Consider the following 23,128-nt stretch of genomic DNA (forward strand, 5'->3'; position numbering starts at 1 on the left):
TTCTTCATTTCCTTCCACTGTTTGTGTTTTCATTGACTTCTTTACGGGGTTTATTTCTTTAATATTTAAGGACCTTTATCATATGCATAAAGGCTATTTTAAGGTCTTTTCCTTGTGCTTCAGCGCTGTTGCAATCATTAGGCCCCACTATGTTGGGTTGATCAGCTCAGGTGGAGACATACTATCCTGTTATTGATCTTATGCTAGTGTCTAGGCATCTGGGGTTGGGAAGATTGTAATTCTTGGGATATCTGCTTTTGTCTTTGTTGGATGGGTGTTTTCTCCCTTGGTTTCTCTTCACTCTCTGGTTCTTAGGAGAGTGTAGTGGCTGTAAGTTGCCTGGTTGGAAATTCTTCTGGGATTCCTGTAGGTGTGGTCACTGGAGGTTCCAGATAAAATGTTCTCCTTCTTCCCTGGTTGGAATGTAATAAATAAGTTTTATAAAATGTTCTTTTGTATGTCTATCATAGAACTTATTTGCTAATCTTCACAAACAAACCTTAATTCTTATAATGTAGATTGTTCAGATTTACCATACATTAACTTTTCTATTGGTAAACATTTTTAGAAATATATTTAGATATGGATATTCTCTTATAGATACTTCAATGCATAATTATTGGATAAAATTGTATATGCAAAGGACTGTTTCCATGATTTTTTCTGTTATTGTTATTGCTGCCCATTTATGCCTATTCATTACCTGTGAGGAGGTTTACAAACTGGAGATAATGTTGGTGTTACAGTATCTTCTGTGAAAAGATGCAGACATCTGTAGAAGAAGTGTCCACCGATTGCACACCATGCTTAAAGGCCTCCTCTACTGACACCTTTTCTCTTAGTCATGTTATCGGAAGGGTTCACAGGGCTGAGGTATCTATTGTGGCTGAAGAGAAGTAAGTCCTCTTGGGGACCGGAGCAGCTAGTCCATGTGTGGGCAAATTGTGATGGGGACAGTGTGCCAAAGACATGGTGGAAAAACTGTGCGCAGGGTCTAGAGTTTGTCCTGGGCATGGGAATGGCTACATCATTTTCTCCTTTTCCTCCAGCACTTCTTAACCTTTCCCGCAGAAGCCTTGGCAATCCCCTCGGCCGCTGAGCTCTGAGTGTTCGTTCACTCTGTGCATACACTTAAAACATGGGAGCAAGGAAACATTCCACCAAACCATTAATGCTCTAGCGAGTCCTACGGAATCCGTGTGTAATTACCTATTCTGCGTATGGGGAAGCTCACTCTACACTTAGTGCAGACTGAGTTTAGATGTCCCCGACAGCAGATTGTTTTTCTATTTTCTTCTTTGTATGGCCTAGCCAATAGGAAGACATCACTTTGTTCCAGAGTGCCAACTGAGAGACTTTACCTTAAACACACATATGCATTTCAACCTTGAACAAACAGGCTGCTTAATAAAATAAGGGCAAGGGTTTTCTTTTCTTTCTTTCTTCTCTAGAAATTCACAAATATCACTTGACAGCTGACAGCTCTTCCCTTACAAAAGAGGCTGTTTGCTTTTTGCTTTGGTGTTTGGGTAAACTGCAGCCCACACTGGCAGAGAATGTATTGCCTGGGGGAAGGTGTTTGCAGTCCCAGCTTTAATCTGAAAAGAAACCCTTTCCCTTCTACCCCTCCCTCTCCTTTTGCTGAGGGAGAGTTTGAAATGATCGCCCCAGGGGAATAGTTTCCTTAACACCTGTCTCTGGTGTAACCCCAGCAAAGTTACTTAAGACACTGTGCTCAGTGTGCCTGCAGTCACAGTGGCGAAGTTGAAAAGGACAGATAAACAGAGGGGGATTTCAGCAGACACAGGAGAGCTGATTGTGACCTTGCTTGGTCTCAGAACCTCAGCAGGTTGACATCCTAGCAAGCCAATTTGAAAAGAAAGAATATGGGCTTTCCCTCAGCCAGGAGGCAGAGTTTCAACAGGAGAAACTTGGAAAACTCTTAGAGAATTATGGGAACTTCGGAAATGTGCTAGTGCCCAGCACACACCTTTCCTTCATGATGAGATAGCTAAGCTTCAAGTGACCCTGGAGACATTTCTGATAAACATGAGCTCTGGGGGTAAGCCCAGCTTTCTGAGAGCTCCCAGATCTCTCTGGCTGCTGTAAGAAGTAATATGAAGAATTCAGTCTCTGGAGGCAAACAGACAGCTGACTGCAGTTAACCCAGCTCTCTTGCTCACTATTTTGGTCCGTGAGGAGGGTGGGAGGGGAAACTGTGATTGGTATGTAAAATGAATAAAAAATTCAAAAAGAAAAAGTGCAGAATGTTTCTGAGTCTATCTCCCAGGATGGTGGAGGAAGTCACTGTTATTACTTACAGAAGACAATCCTGAGATAAGAATTTTGAGCACAGAGTGGTTAGAGCTGGACTTCTCATGGGCCTGCTACTCAGTGGTAAAATATGTGTGGTTAAAATGTGATCACTTTCAAAACTATGATTTTTTTTTATTTCAATAGTGGCAGTTACTATTGATGAAAGAAAAAAAAAGTATGAAATTTCTATTATATATTCATCCCTTTTTAAAATTGAGAGTTACTTCTGACATGTTAGCATACTGTGAAATGGGACTTGGCCATTCCTACTTAAAGTTATACAGGGTTGAGGTTGTTATAATTTTGCTGGCCTTCCCTGTCAGTACCCTGTCCCTTTAAGAGACAAGCTCCACCCACTCCCAATCACTCCAGACAGAGGCAAGCTGGTCTCCACTCTCTTCCCTTTCTCTTTCCCACCTTCTGAAGAGGCAGCTTTCAGTCTCTCTCCTCTCCTCTCCTCTCCTCTCCTCTCCTCCCCTCCCCTCCCCTCCCCTCCTCTTCCCTCCCTCCCTCCCTCCCACACACACCCCTATCCTCTCATACCTTCTCAATACCCACTAAATAACTCCCCATTCCAATGCTCTCTCTGCTTGGCACATCCCCACCCACCTGGGACTTGCCAGGATCACTCATGCCACAAATCATAACAGAGGTTTATCTGGTTTCTGTTTTTTCCAAACTGTTGCAGAAATTTGACTTCTTTTGAAAACCAAGGTAATCAATCTTTCTTATGTTGAGGTCTCACAGAACTCACTAGAAAACATACCTATTTTACTTAACCATTTATATGTTGCTACTCAGTTGTCATTGAGTGTTTTTACTGTTCTCTTCCAGTGGAGTGACTGGGAACATGAACTTCAGTGGCTCAAGACAGATCCACCTGGGCTTAACCCTTAACACAATGGTGAACTCAGGTCTACATAGACCCAAGGCATGGTTTAATTCTCGAAACACAGTCTGAGGACCAACAGCATCAAGAGTGCTTCCACATTTGTTAAGATCTGGGAATTCTTGGCTACCATTCCAGATCTAGAGTCAGAACCTGATGGAAAAATGCTAGGGCCCATATTTTCCCACACCTTCTAGGTGTTCTGATGGGCAGAGCTTCAGGGGCAAACATTTAATGCATGTTTTCATAGGTACACAACCATTTCGGGTAAGGGGGTGACTGGGCAAGGCTATAACACTGTAATGACAGAGAAGAAACATCTAGATCAGTGTTTACTCTAAAGTAGGCTTTCCTGACTGGGGCTCATATTAGACTATGCGCAAGGATTTGCTACATTGTGGCATTAAGAAAATAAGAAGGTAAGTCTGGGTGTGGTGTTTGCTAGGCTCATATATGTAATAATAACTAGGTGGGGGGATAAAGCAGGAGGGTCACTTGAACTCATGAATGTGAGACCAGCCTGAGCAGCATAGGAAGATTCCATATCCAAAACAAAAACAAAATCAAGAAAACCAAATAAATATTAAGTGTAATACTGTAGTTAAAATATATTTACTGAATGTTTGACTATGTATGTTTTATTAGAAAAAAGTAAGAAAATTCCATTGCGCTCCCATTCACTATTAATTTTTTATTACATCTTTGAGGATTTCATACAATGTGTTTTGATCAGATTCTCTTCTGCTTCCCCTCGCCTGTACTTCCTTGATCATAGAGCTGGCTCATTTATGTGTCCTCCCCGGAAAAGACTTACAGTGTCATTTCATGTTCTTAATAGTCTTCCAAGTTCATGACACTCTGTTAGAGCTCCTCAGGAAAATGGTTGAGGACTGGATACTGAAAGATGAATAGAAAAGATGACAAATGTACATTTATCCTAGAATACTAGCCCAGAGGTCAGTCCCGCAGGATGACTGCTAGGCTTCAGAGACCAGGAACTTTCTAGTTCTTCTGATAGAGTGTTTCCCGGCAGCGAGCATTTTAGTTACCCTGACTCTGGCTGGCATCCACAACTTACTACACTTAGACTGTCTGCAGAATCAGGGAATAAATGGGAAAAAAAAGTCCCAAGGACTTCCTAGGTCCTGGCAGACAGCACCTTGGACAAACAGCCCTTCTTGAGGGAAAGGGTGCTGTGCAGCAGGGAACTAACTCTACATCAGGAGTCCCAGGGAGCTCATGTCTGTTTGGAAGCTGAGGAAATAAGCAGGCTATTGAAAAGGAAAAAAGACAGCATGTGTTCTTGGAGACAGGGAGTGACTGAAAGGAAGGATTCAGCTTAGGTGCAGGAAAGAGCGAATGTTAGTTAATGAATGGTGGTGCTTACTAAGAAAGGAAAGATACATGAATCACCTAGTGACTCAAGTGACAGTTTGGAGCTTTTCCTGGAAGGACAAGGATGTAGCTCAGTCAGTAGGACCTTTGCATAGAATGCACAACCCTAGGTTCAAGCCCAGGACTGGGGTGCATGATGTGAAATACTAAAAAAAATTAATAAAGAATTATGATATGTATATATATATATGTGTATCATATATATATATATATGAAAAAAGAGATGAAAACAGAAGAGCTGTGTGGCAGGACTTGATGGCGCACACCTTTAATCCAGCACTTGGGAGGCAGAGGCAGGCGGATCTCTGTGAGTTCAGGACCAGCCTAGTTTACAAAGTGAGTTTCAGGATAGCCAGTACTACACTGAGAAGCCCTGTCTCAAAGTGAAGGAAGGAAGGAAAAGAAGAAGGAGAAGGAGGGAGGGAAGGAGGGAGGGAGGGAAGAAGAGAGAAAAAGAGGGAGGAAGGAAGGAAAAAAGAAAGAAAAGAAAAGAAAGAAAAAAAGAACTTGTAAGTACTTGTAAGCCACCTCCTTGCTGAGCTGGGTGGGCTTCAGTACCTGGAAGTGGGGGGAGACAGAAGGTACCTGTACATGTCTATGGTCTCATCTTCTGTCCTCTCTGTGGTTCATCAAGAAGAAACGCAGGTTTTAGGGGGTGCTAATGGCTCAGTACCTATTCATCTTGCCCGTATTTATTGAGAATTGATGCCTTGTTCACACATAACAACAGAGACGAAAATTGCGGTTCTGTTAGCTTTGCTACTGTAAGAGGAGCAATTGTGTGTCCCACTAACTAGAATAGGAGAACCACATTGACTGAGTGCTGGGAATGCAGCATAAAACAAAAGAAATTGACACCAACAACTGTGTGTGTCATTTCTGGTTGGCAGGGTCACAGGGACCTCTCCAGGGTGGAAGAAGACCTCTAGGTGTGCATGGCATTCACACTTGGGTGGGGGGTGCCCATGCCTCCTGGGGAACTCTTGTAGAGCCCTTCATGCCTGTGACTCTCCATCTCACTGGAGGATTTCTGGTGCCACCAGAAGTATCCTACCTGCAGCTCCATGAGTTTCATTGTTGCCTCTTTTGTCTATTGAACTTAGTCTTTGTGTTTAGAAAAGATATACAGTTCTTTTCTGTATGTTAAAAACAAGACAAGACAGCCAGAAGAACAACAGGGAACAGGTCCGGCCCCTTTGCATCTACTGACTCACCATCCTGCCAAGAAACTGGGCATTCTTAATGGATATGACTTAAGTCATTTCGTGCCACGCCTTCCTAAAGCAGAAAAGTGAGCAGGGATTTTCAGGAGTGACTCCTTACCTCTGCGGCACAGGGTAAGGACGCAGAGACTGTGTTCGACATCAGATCATGATTTGGCCTCCGGAACCCTGCCACTTGTTACTCTTCCAATCAGAGCTGGATGACCTTGTAAAATGTGGCTCTGTAAAGTGGCCTTTCCTTTAGATGCCTGGGTGCGGTATCTGATTCTTTGGGGTTAGACGGAACTTTATTGGAGTGATGTTGGCTGCTCTAGATGAAAGGAAGGAAGCAGAGCTAAGCCTCCCAGCCGCTGCGTTAAAGACATGCAGCCCGCTCCTTATTTGACCATGCTGTTTTATGTGCTTCTTAACGATAAAAATAGCCCAGTTAGAAAAAGAGACTTCTCCGGTGCATGTGATGGACCCAACAGGAAAAAACTAGAGGGTTTGAAGAAGGACAGCTATCTGTTTGGTGAATAAAAGATAAAGGAAACTAATATCCCAATATGCGATCTCTGTTTCCTTGTACCTAAATAAAGGATAGAGCATAAGCAAGATTGAGCTCTTCAGTGGTTGCTTGTCATGAGAAGATTTTAGTGCGAGGCTCTATAAAATCTAAAGCATGTCTAAAGGCATACAAACGTCTGTAGTAGTCAGGTTTGGGTAAGAAACTCTGGCCTGGAAGTCAACAGTCTCAGGTTCTGGTGTCCATGCTGCTGGCACTAATGGTTCTGTTGACCGACACCCATCACTTCTCCCTCTCCACTTGGTTTCCTTAGCCAATCGGTAAGAGCACACGGGTCCCAGCTGGATGAAGCTCCCTTGTCTCAGGCTTGGTAAGGCTGCACTTGTCAGGTCCTTGCTTCTGAGTCCATCTCACTGGACCTCCTCTCATGAGGTGGTTCAGGGACCATAGAACCTGGGTGAACCTTTGTTCAAGCACAACCCATCTAAATAAAACTCATGTGGCCTAACCATCTAGAGTGTTTGTAATGTTGCAAACCTAACACAAAAGTGACTTTTCCTGTCCGAGAAAACGCCTGGTTCCCAGTCTGCCGTCGGAAGGTACGGTGGGCGGCAACAGATTGTCCCAATAGCGATTAGTCATAAATGTGAGTCCTGTGTGGAGAGGAGAAAGGAAAAGTAGGGACCTTCTGTGGCTCTCCACTCCCTGGAGTAAAGCTGCCTCTATCTCCCTGGCCAGCCCCAGGCAGTGTTCCTTCCAAACAGGGACCTGCCTAACCAGTTCATCGGAATGTCTTTGCACAGACTATCAGACTATCTCCTCATTCAGATTTCTTCTGAAATTGAAACACACTCTAAAAGCATAAATCATGTCGCTGTTTTAAGTAGTAAATGTTGCGCGCACGCACGCACGCATACACACACACACACACACACACACACACACACACACACACACAATCTGTTGCTATTGTTTTCTTTTTGAGTGCACAGACCTACCTACCACTTTGAAGCAACAAAAACAAAAGTGATTAAGCTCTCTGCTGCCTTCTTCCTTTTATTTATTTATTTTTTGTGCCTTCTTCCTTTTAGAGACAACTTGTTCCCCCCTAGGTTGCATTTGTTCTCTGGGTGACAGGGATTAGGCTCTCCTGATGTAATCTTTCCTCCTATTGCACACCTCTCCCTGTCCTTCTCCCTGCAGCCTACGGGTGGTTTTCTGAAGATATTTAGTGTGTGTATTCTTTGCTGGTGCCTTTGGATCAGCAATTTATACATGAAACAAAAGATCTAAATTAAAACTGTCACTCACCAAACCGTGGAAAAGTATACGAAAACATTTTATGCTGGTAAATTTAGTACCTGTGAGCTCACTTCAGTGAGCAATGCTATCTGAAGCCATAGCTGAAGGAATTGGTGTGTTTTCCTCTCCTATTTATACTTTGATCCAGTTCTTTATTTCGTCCTACAAAAGGACTTTAAAAATAAAGAAAAATCTTGTGTGGTGCTGTCTCAGATAATTTTCTTGATATGATTATATGAAGTTTCTAACTAAATAGAGATAGTTTGTGTTTTGTATTCAATAAAAGAAAGAAAGTGGACTGGAGACAGAGAGAGAGACAGAGAGAGAGAGAGAGAGAGACAGAGAGAGAGAGAGAGACAGAGAGAGAGAGATACACTATCCCCTTATGCTTTTGCAGGAGCCCCAGCTTCAGTTCCTAGTACCCATATGGTGGTTCATAACCAACCATGACACTAATTCCGAGGAATCCAATGTCCCATCTAGCCTTCATGAGTCCCAAGCATACATGGTGCATATGAATACATGCAAGCAAAACACTCTTCACAAAAAATGAAATGAATCTCGCGTCTTAAGAAGGGAAAAGTATGTCCATTTCCTGGTTTGTGTATTAGAAGTGGTAGTTCAGTCTTATATAAGCCGAATTTATTGATTTCTCTCGTTAAAGTGCAAACGTGAAAGAACAAGAGGCATTTTCTTTGCCCAGTTTTGTTTTTTCATATATCATCTCCAGAGCCTAAGAACTTGAGTTGATCTGAAGTTTGGTGTGGATTCCAGCATCTCTCTTGGCACAGAGTCAGGATGCCAGCTGTACCCACCAAGAAGTCAGCTGATGAGTAGCTCATGGCTGGCACAGCAGACGTAGTAGTTTATGTCACCCTGAGTGACAGTTGCCCCACTGTCTGAGGGCCCATGGAAACAACCCTTCTTCTCTGGCTGACCCGCAAAGCATGCTTGGATGTAAGCATCCTTGGGAGCAGATGGCTGTGCGTGGAACTAGCTCCAGAAATTTCCTCCTGATGATCAAATCTCTAGCATTTTAGCTGTGACTTGTGAGTCCTATAAACTAGCATGCCACTAACCAACTCTGATTATTTTGTTTTATCCCTTAAGAATTGATATTCAAATCTAGATGAGAGGTTTTCTAAAGAATTTCATGGCAATGTGAGATTATATATAGTATGTTGATACATGTAGTGAATTACATGATATTTTAATATTGGATATTTATTTTAAAGATTAAGTAGCTTCTGTGTGGAAATACCCTGAGTATAATAGGAACTAACTTTGAGATTTAGGACTTTCCTTTCCATCCTAAGATCTTTATATGTATTTAGCTTGTCTGGGTGTGCTCGTGTGAGTATACACATGCCAGCAGCATATGTGAAAGTCACGTGACCAATTGCAGAAGTCAATCCCTATCCTTCTGCCATGTGGGATTGTGGAATTAGACTTAGAAGGATAGGTACGTTCACAGAGATAGATGAAGTAGTTCCATTGTAAGGTCAAGCACAAAAGCTAGTTAACGTGGCTGCCAGAGACCTGTCCAGTCCTGGTCTTCCTACTTATAAGTTACATGACATTGGACACATTACTATTTACCTGTGTACCTTTCTCATGTGTAAAAAGGAGATCATAATAATAATCCCTCTTGGGCCAATAAGTTAAATCAGAATACATATGTAACGTCTGAGAATTGTGACTTACTTAAGAAGTGTCTAACAAATGTTCACTATTTCCATCCTGAGACTGTTTATGTCCTTGTATGTGTGTATCATGTATGTGTTTCTACTGTGTGCAGATGAGTTTTGTGTGCGTGAGTGCCTGAATGTAGAGTCCAGAGGAAGACACAGAGTGTATTCTGTCCATATGCACCTTATTGCATGGAATCAGTGTCTCTTGCTAGCTAAACCTGGGCTTGCTTAGGCAGGCTGAGCAGTGAGCTGTTTGGATCCACCTGTCCCCACTTCTCAATGCTGGGATGACAGGCATGTGCTGCCGCGGGAGCTAGGGATTTGAACTCAGGTCTTCCTGCTTGCACAAGTGCCTCCCCACTGAGCTAGTTCCCCAACTTCACAAATAGTGAACTTTTAAAATTATTTGATGCTCATACTTTTATAAGTCCTATTGTCTTCCAAATGTTTAAACATATGCAATGATCAATTTGAATAACAGTGGAGAAAGTTATTTTGTGCTAAAAGTAAAATGTTTCTTATTAAGCTTATTACTAATTAGTCTACCTGAGGATATTGGACAACAAAATGATATTTTAGAAGTTGTTTGTAAGCATTTATTGTGATTTATCTGTGATAAGTCAGAGCCCTGCCATATGTCTGGGTGAGAGATCATGGGCTCTGTGAATGTATGGGCTTCTTTATTCTTGTTTTTTCTACTCTTGGTTGAAAGCTACTTCAAAAACATCACTCTTTGTCAATAATTAATCAATTTTCTAATACTAATAATGTCTTTGGTTAACAACACAGTTGTAATAAACATGCATGTATAGATAGTTTCTGCACACCGTAAAGGAATCATCAAAAGAATGCACTTTTAAATGATTGTATACATTTAGAACTTCAGAGGAGTCTCGAACAAGCGAACTCGGGCAAATCTCATTGCTTCAAAGTCTCTTTTGCCCTTACATTCAGTGCAAACATATTAGGAATATGAAATGTCGTTATTTTAATGTTACTTATTTCCCGATAATATTACCTAATTTGATTACTCAGTTCGGCAGAAAACATTTTTTGAAAGGATGAAAATTTGTCACCATTGGTGGGATTCCAGCGATGAGTCACAGATTGATTCATGATTTGCAGCCGATTGCTCCAAGCTCCGGAACACAGAAGCATTACAAAGCCTGGCACCAAGCAACACTCAGCAAATGCCTGGTGAATGGTTAGGGCTTATTGCTAGCAAAACTTGTTAGCTCCTTCAGTCAAGCCATACAACTCAAGCCTTCCTGATGGCTCACCTTGTGTGGGGTTTGTTCTCTTGTTTTGTTTCTGACTTTTGCTCTTGAGGTCTGAACCCAGGGCCTCACACATCTGAAAACATGCGCCATTTTCCTGAACTGTATTCCAACTTTCCTAGGTTGTCTCGATGTGAGTTTTAGTGAGCAAATGTGATTTCTCTACTGATTTTATCCACCTTGGTGGGTGTTGTGCCATTCACATATGCTAGTTACTGCTTTTCTGTGCAGTCAGAATGTGTAGACTTTAAAATGCTTCCTGGGCAGCGAGTGAGCCTTTCATAATGTAGCTAAGCAGCAGAAGGCTGGACATTTGGGAGCTTATCAAAAGGCACCATGCTTGGAAGGCTGTTCTTTTTTCTTTCTGAAGAACATTTTTTTTCTCTAGATTTATGCAAATTTAAAGAGTCCAGTCCAACCCATCGTTGTCATAGATTGTTAGGCAAGAAGAGACGTTTAAGACCGCAAGCTCTTTTCTTGAGATTAGTGAGTCATTCCCGCTGTTCAAATGATGTAAGATTTCAGAAGTTATTGTTCGAATGAACTGAAATTAATTGCAGTAAGGATTTTAAATGGTATGTAGTCATAAAAATGCTTTGTATAGCTCTCTGTATCTTAAAATCTTATTTTCTGTCTATTATTGTCTTTGATATAATGTACAGTGTAAGTGCAAAGTAACTGTTTCCTTATTCTCCCACCCGCTTCCCAACCCTGGGCATCAATTCTTGAGCTTGAAGCATGCTAGATTAGTTGTCTGATACTCACTCAAATCCCCAAATATTTTTTCACCTTTTATTTTTAGGTTGAATCTGGATAATTTGCCCAGGCTGGTCATAAATTTGGGTTTATGCTGCCTCCATTTTCTTATTTATAGGTACTGCACTCATATGCCACCAAGCCAGGACTATCTTATGTTTTTTGTTTAATTAAAATGTTACTAAGAGCCACTTAACTCCATTAAGTATATATCTTAGTATTTATGTCTAAATAATATTTCAGACCTCTGCTATCAGTGAAAATACGAATGTTATTCTCAATTCCCCAACTTAAAAGATTAGGATTTCAAAACTTAAGTATTTTTATATTATGTCATATTATAATACATACTGACAACATTAATAATGAAACAGAGAACCAGGCAGTGGGCAGCGCATGCCTTTAGTCCCAGCACTCGTGAGGCAGAGGCAGGTGGATCTCTAAGTTCACCGAGGTCAACCTGGTCTACAGAGTGAGATCCAAAACCGGCTCCAAAGCTACACAGAGAAACACTGTCTCTAAAAACCAAACAAAACAAATAATGAAACAGAGAAAGAACAAAAGCAAAGAATTTTGATATTGTGGGTTGGTAGTAAAACTTTCACCTTTGTAATTACTGATCTGAATGCTATTTCTTAAATAATATTGCCTGTTTATATGGGACTCCTCGGTAGAAGAGCTAGGTATATTTGTTGGTACCAGCACAATCAGAAATTGCATAAAGCTTTGCTTGGACGATCATTCTCTGCAAGATCCAGGTTTCCCCTTGCCCATGGTGGAAAGAAAGGTCAAGGCATTGTTCATTAGCAGGTCTGCTCCCATCGACGTTTAAGAAGTTTGTGACTTCATTTATTATTTTCCTACGGCTACTGCCCTAGTATTCGCCTGCCTGCCTAATAGTTTTAGTGAGGCTATCATCGTCAGTAGGATTGATAGCATATCAGAAACCCTGTTTGAGTATGGCAGTGATAGATGGTGCTTTTGTTTACATGTCTAATTGTAAGGGTCTGGAAGCATTCCTTTGATGAAGCAAGGGCACCTAATGAAGACAGTTAAGTAAACAAACTATTATAATGAGTCTCAGGGTTCATGGAGGCATTCAGCTAATTTGCTTCCTGTCCCTGGCTCGAACTTTTATCTTCCCAAGCAGGGCACCTATTTTGAACTTACTGGAAAGCCATGACACATAAGCTAACACTCTCACTGAGAATGTCAGCACTAGGGTGATGGTGACGGTCACCTGGCAGCTGAAGCCTTTTAACTAAGGAAACAGAAATACAGCAAAGGAAGAGCCCAGACCAAGATCACACAGCCAGATGATGAAAGAGCCAGCCAGAAGTCCAGGTTCCTGACTGTAGGATGTGTCTATCTTTTAAAATTGTGTGTCTATAATAATAATAATACATAATTTCATGATGACAACTCTATCTCAGCAATACTATCAACGTTCTGAAGATAATATTGGATAGTTTTTCTCATACTGTCATTTGTAGGAAGTTTCCTCTCCTATATTTAGTGTTTACTCGGTGCCAAATTTAGTGCCTAGACTATGGCATTTCATTGAAATTTAGATTGAATTTCTGTTTTATTCGCGAGAATTATGTTGTAATAGCCTGTTTTTATGCCCAGCCCCCAGACAACCTCATCCCACAGCCTTGGTGGTAAAACGAATTAGTTTTGCAGGAGTCTGCTTCTTCTAGAAGACTAAGCAAGGCATCAAATCCTCCCTTTGTAGTAAGACAAGCTGCCAGAGACGTGATTGATATTGCAGACAGAAGTGGACTTCAAGGGGAGAATAAGCAGATAAGTGGGTAATAAGTAGATAATTCTTTGGTTTTGCTCTCAACGTCTTTTGTTGAGCAGCCGAAGGTTGCTGTTCCATCAAATACCAAGGCCCCTCCTGTGTGTGGCAGGGGGTGGGGTGGGTCGGACTCTGCTCATGTTTTCTGGCTGTTTTCCCTGCTTGATAAATGAGTACAAAATGTTCTACCGGTGGTAACATTTTTTTTTCTTTTTCTGGGAAACTAAGGCATTAGTATATGGAGCAATACCTCTGAAAGTGATCTTGATCTCGACGCAATGTTTTCTGTATGCGCTTCTTCCACAGTGTTTGACTCTGAAAGCAAACAAACAAACCAAAAACAACTGAAAACAAAACACAAAACTTCTATGCTACTAAGTATCCTGTGCTTTATTTAATACCTTCTGATTATGTCAGAATCGTTTTTCTCTTCTCAAATTTTTTACTTGTTAATCTTATTTTAGGTCAGCCCAGACAGTAAATCTGTCAGACAGCTTCAAGCTACTGTGGCTGCAGGAAGCCACGCTGAGTGAAGCTGTATGAGCAAAGTTGATGGATCCTGTTAGAGATGAGGAGTCTGCCTTCATTAATTTTGTACACATCTCAGAAATTCAGACAATTTGGATACAATTGCCAAACCAACAATTATTTCATTATAGTAGATAAATCAGAAGTCAGCTCCCAGGAGAATTAGAGAACCATGCCAGGCCTGCATGGTGCTGGCATTAAAAAAAGATATACTGTTTAGTAACTGCGTTCATTTATGGCATGTTCCTGCTTCCTTAATGCTGATGAATGAGTGCGTGAGTGCGTGCATGCATGAGCGCCCGTGTGTCTGTGTAATTATGGAAATCCTTGGGTTAGGGAAGATCACAAAGGTCACCAGCTTCAACCTCCCCAGCAGTCTGGCCTTTAACTCCATAATTACAATTTGGAAGCATCTACCTTCTAATTCTTTTAGAGGGAAGTGGGGGGAAATGTCACCTGGTTCATCCTCTGATCACAGAAAAAAATGATGGACTAGGGAGATGGCTTGGCCAATAAAGTGTTGGTCCCACAAGTGCGAAAACCAGAGTTTGACCCCCAGAATCCACCTGAAAAAAAATGGGAGTGCTGTGTGTTTGTGGTCAGTGCTGGGAAACTGAAGACAGGAGGAATCCTGGGGCTCGTCAGACAGCCTGTGTAGCCTAATTGGGGACCCCAGGCCAGTGACAGACCCTTTCTCAAGCAAAACAAGTGTGTGGTGCCTAAGAATGAATGAGTGACTTCAGAGATTTTCCCCTAGGGTCCAATCCATACACACACAAGCACACATGGATTATATTCACCATCCATGAAATGCGTACACACACAAAGCGAGAGAAGAAAATATATCACTAGGTATTGATAAGTAAGTAACAGAAACGAGTAAATAGCACAATAATAGAAACACCATCTCATATGTGGATAGATACTCAGACTTCGTTTTAAGGCAAACTGTTGACTTTTGCTAAGTATTTCCTGAAGGCCCGAACTTCAAGGCAAGGCTGTGGTTCAGCTGGAGGGTTTCCTTTGCTCATGTGAACCACTAAGCCCACTCCTAGGACTGCAAACTCAAAACACAAAAGCAAATGGAGCACACGATTTCAGAGTTGACAGAATATTTAATTTATAAATATTAGATCAGAAGTAGGACCTCTACAAGTCACCGTTCATTGTAGCCAAATTCTTTTCTGTTTCTTTTGAAATGGGGATCCCCAGGTTCATCACAAATGTGTTGTGTAGCTGAGGATGACCTTGAACTTCTGACCCTCCTCTTCACCTCCCAACTGCTGGGATATTCCAGCATGCCCCTGCCTCACCATGTTCGGTTTATGCAATGCTTGGTATTAAACACACGGCCTCCTGAATACTAGGCAGGTACTCTGCAATTTGAGCTGTGGCTTCAGCCCCCAGATTCTTTTATGAGGTGAGTGTTCACAAGTGAGATCAGAGAAAATATGAAAGAAATCGTGGTCAGTTTGTTTTGAGGACAAGGATGGCCTAAAGTTTGTGCTTTGCTGTTTTGACAACTTCAAGGAGTGGTAAAATAATCTCCCCGAACATCACTCACGTTTATTCTTTTTTTTTCTTTTTTTTCCCCCCAAAAGAAGTTTTTTTATAATTTATTTATTTATTAAGGATTTCTGCCTCCTCCCCGCCACCGCCTCCCATTTCCTTCCCCCTCCCCCGATCAAGTCCCCCTCCCTCATCAGCTCGAAGAGCAATCAGGGTTCCCTGACCTGTGGGAAGTCCAAGGACCACCCACCTCCATCCAGGTCTAGTAAGGTGAGCATCCAAACTGCCTAGGCTCCCCCAAAGCCAGTACGTGCCATAGGATCAAAAACCCATTGTCATTGTTCTTGAGTTCTCAGTAGTCCTCATTGTCTGCTAGGAGACAGAGACAGAGACCCACATTGGAGCACCAGACTGAAATCTCAAGGTCCAAATCAGGAGCAGAAGGAGAGGGAGCACGAGCAAGGAACTCAGGACCGTGAGGTGTGCACCCACACACTGAGACAATGGGGATGTTCTATTGGGAATTCACCAAGGCCTGCTGGCCTGGGTCTGGAAAAGCATGGGATAAAACCAGACTTGCTGAACATAGCGGACTCATGTTTATTCTTAAATGAGGTGGTTTAGTGGGTGGTATTCTCTCTCAGTGAGTAAGAGAAAAGCTTTCCTAACGTCACAGACCTAGCCAGTTTCAGAACCCATGGCTCAACGAAGCCATGACAGAGGTTTCAAACAGTGCTGGATACCCTTAATCCTCATGGGTCACCCTGTTCCTCTACTTGCTGTCTGTCATTTATTTTAGAGTTCATTTATTCTAGGTTTTTTTTTCCATCTCAGTTTTTTTTTTTTAAAAAAAGCTTACTCTATGGTACTTTTATGCATGAATTCAATGTATTTAGACCACATCCAGACTCAACAGCATTTCCCAAGTCACCCTCACATTTCTCTCTTGATTTCATGACTTTTTTCTTTTTCTCCCTCATTTTTTTTAAAATAAATGGCTTTCAACAGACTTGGTCGCTATTCTTTACTGCTTTGAAGACTACTTTTTTTTTTTACTGCTATCTAATTCTCCATCTCTTAAATCGTACATTTCTTATATCTTTTATAGTCTCCATGCTTAGAGCAGAAATATGTTTCTCCAAAGCCAAAGGTATCTTGTGCAATAGTGAACTTTGTAGAAGCCTGTCCTGGGGGCAATAAATCATAACTAATTTTACAGCAGAATGCAAAGGATGCATGAGAAGGAACTGTGGGAGATAGCATTGAAAGACAAATACAGAATACCACGTATGGAAATGCTTGTGTTTCTTATAGTTAACGTCACGGGTGATGTGAGTCGCCAGATGTGGGGTTCGGTACTCAAACAAGCCATGAGACACTGACACAAGAGTGGCAAAGTAGCAATCTTTTTCCACCTTCAGTTTTCTACTCTTCACTTGTAGATGTGTTTCTTTGGTCGTCATGTCTACCATCCCCACTACGGTGACGTCTAGTTCTTACTTCACCAAAATTTGGCGTCACTGGAATCACCACCATCTGCCATTTCGTTCCACCTTTCCTTCATCTTTCGTCTTTGGAATCCCACATTTCCTTTGGGACAATGTCACAGCCCTTCTTAGGCTTGCCACGCTTCTTGAAGGAGAAAATTTAGATATCCTGGGCACTGAGCGATCACTGTGTCCCAGAGAATACTGAAAAACAGCATTGGTGTGTAGACATTTGAGGTACTACTAATTGCTTGTTACTCCTGACTTCACAGGTAAGTATTGATGAAAATTTTTTAAATTTCTACCCTGAGAATAAAGCTCCACCCACTCTCTACTGGCTTAGTCTCTTCCAAGGCCACAGCTCTGTCGGAGAAGGGTCTAGGTGTGTTTGGGAGTCCTCGGGGTGAGGTTGTACTCTGTAATTGGCCACAGAGGTCAGTCTTTACAAGGCATAGCATCCAGCAGTGCAGAAAGGCATCCTGTCCCCTTGTTTGCTGAGGGTCAGAGGGTAAATGCTGTTGTGACAGTTGGGTGGACTTGGCCCACTTCCTTGTGGAGGGTGAGAAGGAGATGAGGAGTTGCTATTGATCTTGGTGATAGCAGTTCCAGAAGACAAGCTCTCTGCTCATGTGGTCTTATTAGATAGACTTTCAATTCACATGAAGATTTTCTATGGTAAATGAGAAGATAGAAAAGTGGTCATGGGCAGAAAAAGGTGATCTCTAGCCTTGCATGGATTTTAAGTCACAAAGTCTCTGCGTGCAAATGTTACCTCGTGTGTAATATGTGCAGAATTCCAGCCCATCACAGTCTTACTCCAGTACTGCCTTTCCATGAGACCCCAGGCTCAATAACTCCAGCTTACTTCTCAGATACATTTTATAGTTTTCTTGTCTTTGAGCTGATGCTTTGCTTTAAGGATATATTCTTCCTCTTCCCAAATCCTTCTCCATCTTAAAGATCAACCTCTTTAATCCCCCAAAGAGAATCAGTGGCCCCCTCTTTCAGTGTTCCTGAGTACTGTGACTTTGACTTTTAACTGAATGCTCACATTTATTTTAGCTATCATCTTGAATGGTTACCATCCTGACCCTCTTTTTATGTGTTTATATAGAAATCTCTACTAGATGGGAAAGATTTAGGAGCAACAGTGCTTCGTATTGTTGCTTTGATCTTTTCATAGATTATAATGTAATAAAATACACAGGTTTATTCTTAAAGGCAATGTGCATGTGTGCAAACCTATGTTTGATCTCCAATAGATACTCTGCAATATTCCTTGTAGACTTACCATCTTCCATGGATATATGGTTTGATGTTAAGTTCTAATTAAATCAACTAACTTTAAACCTTGACTTTCGTATTTTTTGTCTATGTTCCCTATGTTCCTATTAACAAAAGGAAAGAAGTGGAAGGTTACAGTTGGCACTTTTGCACATTGCAAGAGCCAATGCATTTTGACTTGTTCCATTCTGGAGTGGAGCATAGCTTGTGTGGTGTTGAGGATCATGCATCAATGCCAGTTTGCTTATGTGAATGCCAAGTTAGTGGCCCTGACTAACAACATATCAGAGCTGCTAAATAAAAAAGTTATTCAAAGGACCTTTGGGGCACTAAGGGAGGATAAAAGATGACGAATGTATCTTGTATCTTCTAAAAATGCTCAGACTGAAGAATCAGTGACCTGACTTTGGTATAATTCTCTAAGCCCAGGCTGCAGCAACTATACTATTAAGTCTACTTTGGGACATTATAGCTTTAGTTCCCCATTCTACATAGAATCTTTCTGAATAGAAATTTCCAGAAGTAAAAAGCAATAAATCATATGTAGTGGGTTAGAATGTGAGTAGTGCTGGCCCTGCATCCACTTAGCAATCCAATTACAAATCATAGTCAGTTATAACCTTTCTTATTCAGTACCTCTCTGTCTTCTATGGGACTTTCTGCTTTCTCTTTCTTCTACACACACACACACACACACACACACACACACACACACACACACCTATCCTCCTGTCTTGTTTATGTCTTTATCTCTTTGTGCTGATAAGAATAACAAAGTCTTGCATGCTAGGCAAATGCTATGTCACAGACCCTAGTGCTGTTTTTATTTTTCATGTTGTTAGATCCACTGTTCCAGTATGTATGTGTATATATGCCTGTGAGTGTAATTGTGTGTGAATGCACAGGCATGCATATGTAGATACGTTTGTGCACACACGAACATGCAACACCTATGTGGGTTTTTAGATACACACGTTGAAGCCTGGCTTTGCCACTTGTTTCCTTCTATGATTTGAACATACCTGGACTAGACTCCATTTAAAGAAATTGCTTCATCATTCTTATTATTACCCTATAATCTTAATTGCATTTCTTGATGTTTTGACTTAGGTGTTTCTGTTTGGTTGGTTGGTTTGTTGGATTTGCCATGCTGGGGGCTGAACCCAGGGCCTCACAGGTGCTAAGTGTGCACTGTCCTACCAAGCTACTTTCCTGTTGCTGTCTAAAAAGAGTCAGTCTGAAAGATATTTCAGTGTTTGCTTGAAGCTGCATATATTTCTCAGAGGCATCACTTCGCTTGGAACTTTTAAGATTCTTCCCGACAGACCTTTCCAGCTAAAGATGAATCCAGATAATGTTTTCTTACAAAATCAAAACAGCGTCCACCATAGCCTTGTAGATCTGGCTCTGCCACCCAGACTCAGAGGCACACCTACTTGGTTGCACCACCTTTTAATCAACTTGTGAATCAGGATCAGGAAGCTGGGAATAAGTCAGTTTGCTGTGTTTGTAACAGTAGAAAGCTCAGGAAAGCAATGCTTAGCAGGGGACACATTGCTGAAAGGAAGCGGCGGTCCACTGAAGTCCGTTCTGTCCATAGGACCACTCAATTTCCCTTGCAGACCATGTAAACAAAAAGTGCCTTTTTCTGAGGCTGCATTCTCGCACATTGTTGGCACGCGTGCAAGACAATAATCTCTTCTGTAATGAGCACTGGTGCCACACAGAGTGAGTGCCTGGGGATAGAGCCAGAAAATCTGAGTTCTCAGCTCAGCTATAAACGTAATTTATGTGTGAACTTCATTATACATTTAATTCCTCTGTAAGCATATTTCCTTATTTGAGAACCAACGCTAAGGAGAACAGGCTTGTTTTCCAAACCAGACCTCTCTTTAGCAGAACTTTTGCTGATGGCACAGTCCTCAAGCCGCAGGAAATACAGAAATGAAGGAGGCTGGGCCACTACTCTCAAGGGCCTCTTTATTCTAGGAGTCGTAAAGACTTGAGTCTAAGATGAGATAGGCAATAACAAGAATTTGGTGAGAAATTAGCAACTGACTACCTAGAGGAAATAAGGAAACATGAATGAGTAAGAAACACTTGAGTATGCAGCAGATTGTGTTGACTTCAGTGGCGGTGGCATGTTTTGAGAATGCTGGGGATTATTGGTTTTTTTGTTTTGTTTTGTTTGAGTCTTCCTTTTGGAGAAAATTATGGAACTAGCTGGAAGATAGTAAAACATAATATATGTGTGCTATGTATAAGGCACAATGAAAATAAAATCCAAAGGCGATTATTGCATATCTCTAAGCTGCTACGTCCCTCTTTGTCAGTTAAAGTAGATTTTCCCTTAATTACTTGGTTGAGACAATCCTAGCGCTAGAATTATCACAAGATTATTATCAAAACCTCTTCCAACATGAAAATTTGGTCTTCTTTTATAAAAACAATGCCAGGAGCTGCATTCAAATCTGCCGTCATGAACGCTGTTGGCCTTTAGAGGATGTAACAGATGCTTCAGGTGTTCCACATTTGGGAAAGACAACACTGTACTGTGAAGTCACTTGGCACGTATTTAATGTTAGACCATAGTTTTTCCTCCCATGCTCTACCATCCTGAATGGAAGGTGAGGAAGCCTGATGCCCTTTGTGTCTGAAAGGGTATCTACCACATGCTGGTCTCAGCTCATCGTGCCTGTTAGAGATGGGAGAGGCGTCAGTTACTGTACATCCGCCTAGGGCTTCAGTTGTCATTTCTCTGGTATTTCCACTCTCTGGTTTTTAATATGAAGGTGGTCATGATTTCTGTGTGCATTTTCTAGTGAAAGGCTGATTTGGACCACAACATCCATGGCTATATGCATAAATGCTAAGGAGGCAAAGCCATCAAGGCTACACACAGAATTACTGCAGAATACATCAGGATTTAGCCATTCACTTAAAGTGCATCGGGGAGCAGACAGGCAATAACAAATGCAAGCAGAAAATCAGTGGGAGAGTAGATTTAGCCAGGACACGCATATGCACCCACCTTTAATGTTTAGCATCTTGTTGTGTAGCCCAAAGCGGCTATAGCAAAGCAACAGCTGGAAACAAGGGGCAGGGGCTGTGAGTCAGAGGACCTGTGCCATCTGCGTGCAAGAGAGAGGCAGGACTTTCCAAGTTTCCTCAAAGGCATAAGGCTGTGACTTCTACCTGAAGTTAAGGAGCGACAGCTTGATGAAAGTGGAGTGTGGAGTCACCAGGCCTAAAGCTGGATAGAAATGGACTGCCCTACCAGTCTTTCCAGGAGGAATTTCAGAAGGGACAAGTGGCTCACAGGGGCGTTGTCTCTTTTCACCAATAGTAAAGTTTATATTGTGGTGAAATAGACAAATGCAAGTTCCCAAAACTCTGGGGTCATATTCACGTCAGGGGCCAAACCATGACAACAGAGTCTAAAGAACAGATTGAAATACTGAAAGGGAAGGCTTGTACTTGGAATAGTCACAAAAGCCAGAACCCTATCTTATGTTTATTTTATTTTATTTTTTTTGGTTTTTTTTTTTTTTGAGACGGGGTTTCTCCGTAGCTTTTTGGTTCCTGTCCTGGAACTAGCTCTTGTAGACCAGGCTGGCCTCGAACTTACAGAGATCCACCTGCCTCTGCCTCCCAAGTGCTGGGATTAAAGGCGTGCGCCACCACCGCCCGGCCCTATCTTATGTTTATGATTCTGGGAACAGAGACCTTTGGTACATGATCGTTATAGGCAAAAAGAAGGGTCACTTTTTCTATGTTTTTAGAAAGAGGAGAGTATTAACATACGGTATTACATTGATCTATAATTGAGTAGATTGTAGAAAACAACTTAGTATGCCCAATAATTCTCTTGAATGAATACTTGCTCATCATATATTCATTCAAAGGGACTAACCTAAAGCCATTGTAGGACCCAGACCCATGTTTCTGTCTCTTACTGTAGTAAACCTGTCCTCCCTGCCTGTTGACAACTTCACTGCCTAGGGCACTTGGTGTGGTGGCAGCCCTATGGACATCGTTTCAGGAAATAAAGAAGGCCAAGGACAGGGATATATTTATTAATCAGAATATTGAAGCTTAAGACAGTGTAATGCTATGGAAAGAAGTATTTGTGGATGGCATTCAAAGCAAAGAATGGAATTGTGCACACGAATAAATAAAAACAGTAGTTATTTTTGTAGAATCTATCATGTAAACTACTGCTGTGGGGCTAGTTAGGAAAGTCAAATATAATATAGACTAAAATGCTGATGTTTAAGATGAAAGTGTTCAAAAGTATTCAATAAGCCTAACCAGTATTTGATGAGAACCGGTTTGATTTGAAGACCTGCTATTTGTATATCAAGCCAGTGGGTGTGGAGATGAGCCTGTTTAATGAGGCATGCCAGGTACCCAAATGAGGAAGTTACTTACTTATATAATGAGATTGTATACTAAGATATTAAAAAGTGCTTTAAATAATAACTAGGTACTAGTGTTAACACTGTATATGTTGTATTGTGGGATTGCTTTAGATTTTTGCGAAATTCTCAAGATGACCAACTTAGAAAAAAACCAAAATGTTTGTTTGGGAGCATGGTATCAGGGGTTTCAGGCCATGGTCAGCAGCCCTGTTTCTTTCTGTCCTGTGTTGAGACAAACCTTCATAGGTTGAGCAAGTGTCAGAGAACATATCAGAGAACTCCTTACACCCTTCAACACCCACTTCCTCCCTGTAAGGCCTGCTGCTAAAACTTCAGGCCCTGAATAGCACCATCCGCTGGAGAACAAACCTCCCACATGTGAGCTTTGGAGGAACACACAAGATCCAACCACAGTATGGTCTCAATAGAAACTACAATGTCTAAAAAACAAGGGAACAATGGGTGGTAGCTATCAGCTTTTGGAATAGTGTGTGTGTGTGTGTGTGTGTGGGTGGGTGTGCATATACCACAAGTATATGGAAGTGAGAGGATAATCTTGGCTATCAGTCTTCATTTTCTGATTTATATAAGAAAGGACGCCTTTCCCAGTCACTGCTGTGTGTATCAGGAGAGCTGACTCAAAGATCTTTCGAGGATTCCCTGGTCTCTGCCTCCCACGTCACTGTCATGACAGTGACTACAGACCCATGCTCGTGCTGTAGGCCTTCGGGTTCGTCTGCTCTC

The 23,128-nt window shown here is 41.7% G+C and overlaps 1 protein-coding gene across 5 annotated transcripts in view; it reads left to right on the forward strand.

The window, feature by feature from the left end:
* The window catches only part of Tp63 (tumor protein p63), a 204,304-nt gene that overhangs the window by 87,090 nt on the left and 94,086 nt on the right, over positions 1-23,128 (forward strand). The window lies entirely within an intron of this gene.

This window comes from Microtus oregoni, unplaced genomic scaffold (genome assembly GCF_018167655.1).
Source record: "Microtus oregoni isolate MIOR12 unplaced genomic scaffold, Mior012 000029F_ref0000214, whole genome shotgun sequence".
Classification (NCBI taxonomy): Eukaryota; Metazoa; Chordata; class Mammalia; order Rodentia; family Cricetidae; genus Microtus; species Microtus oregoni.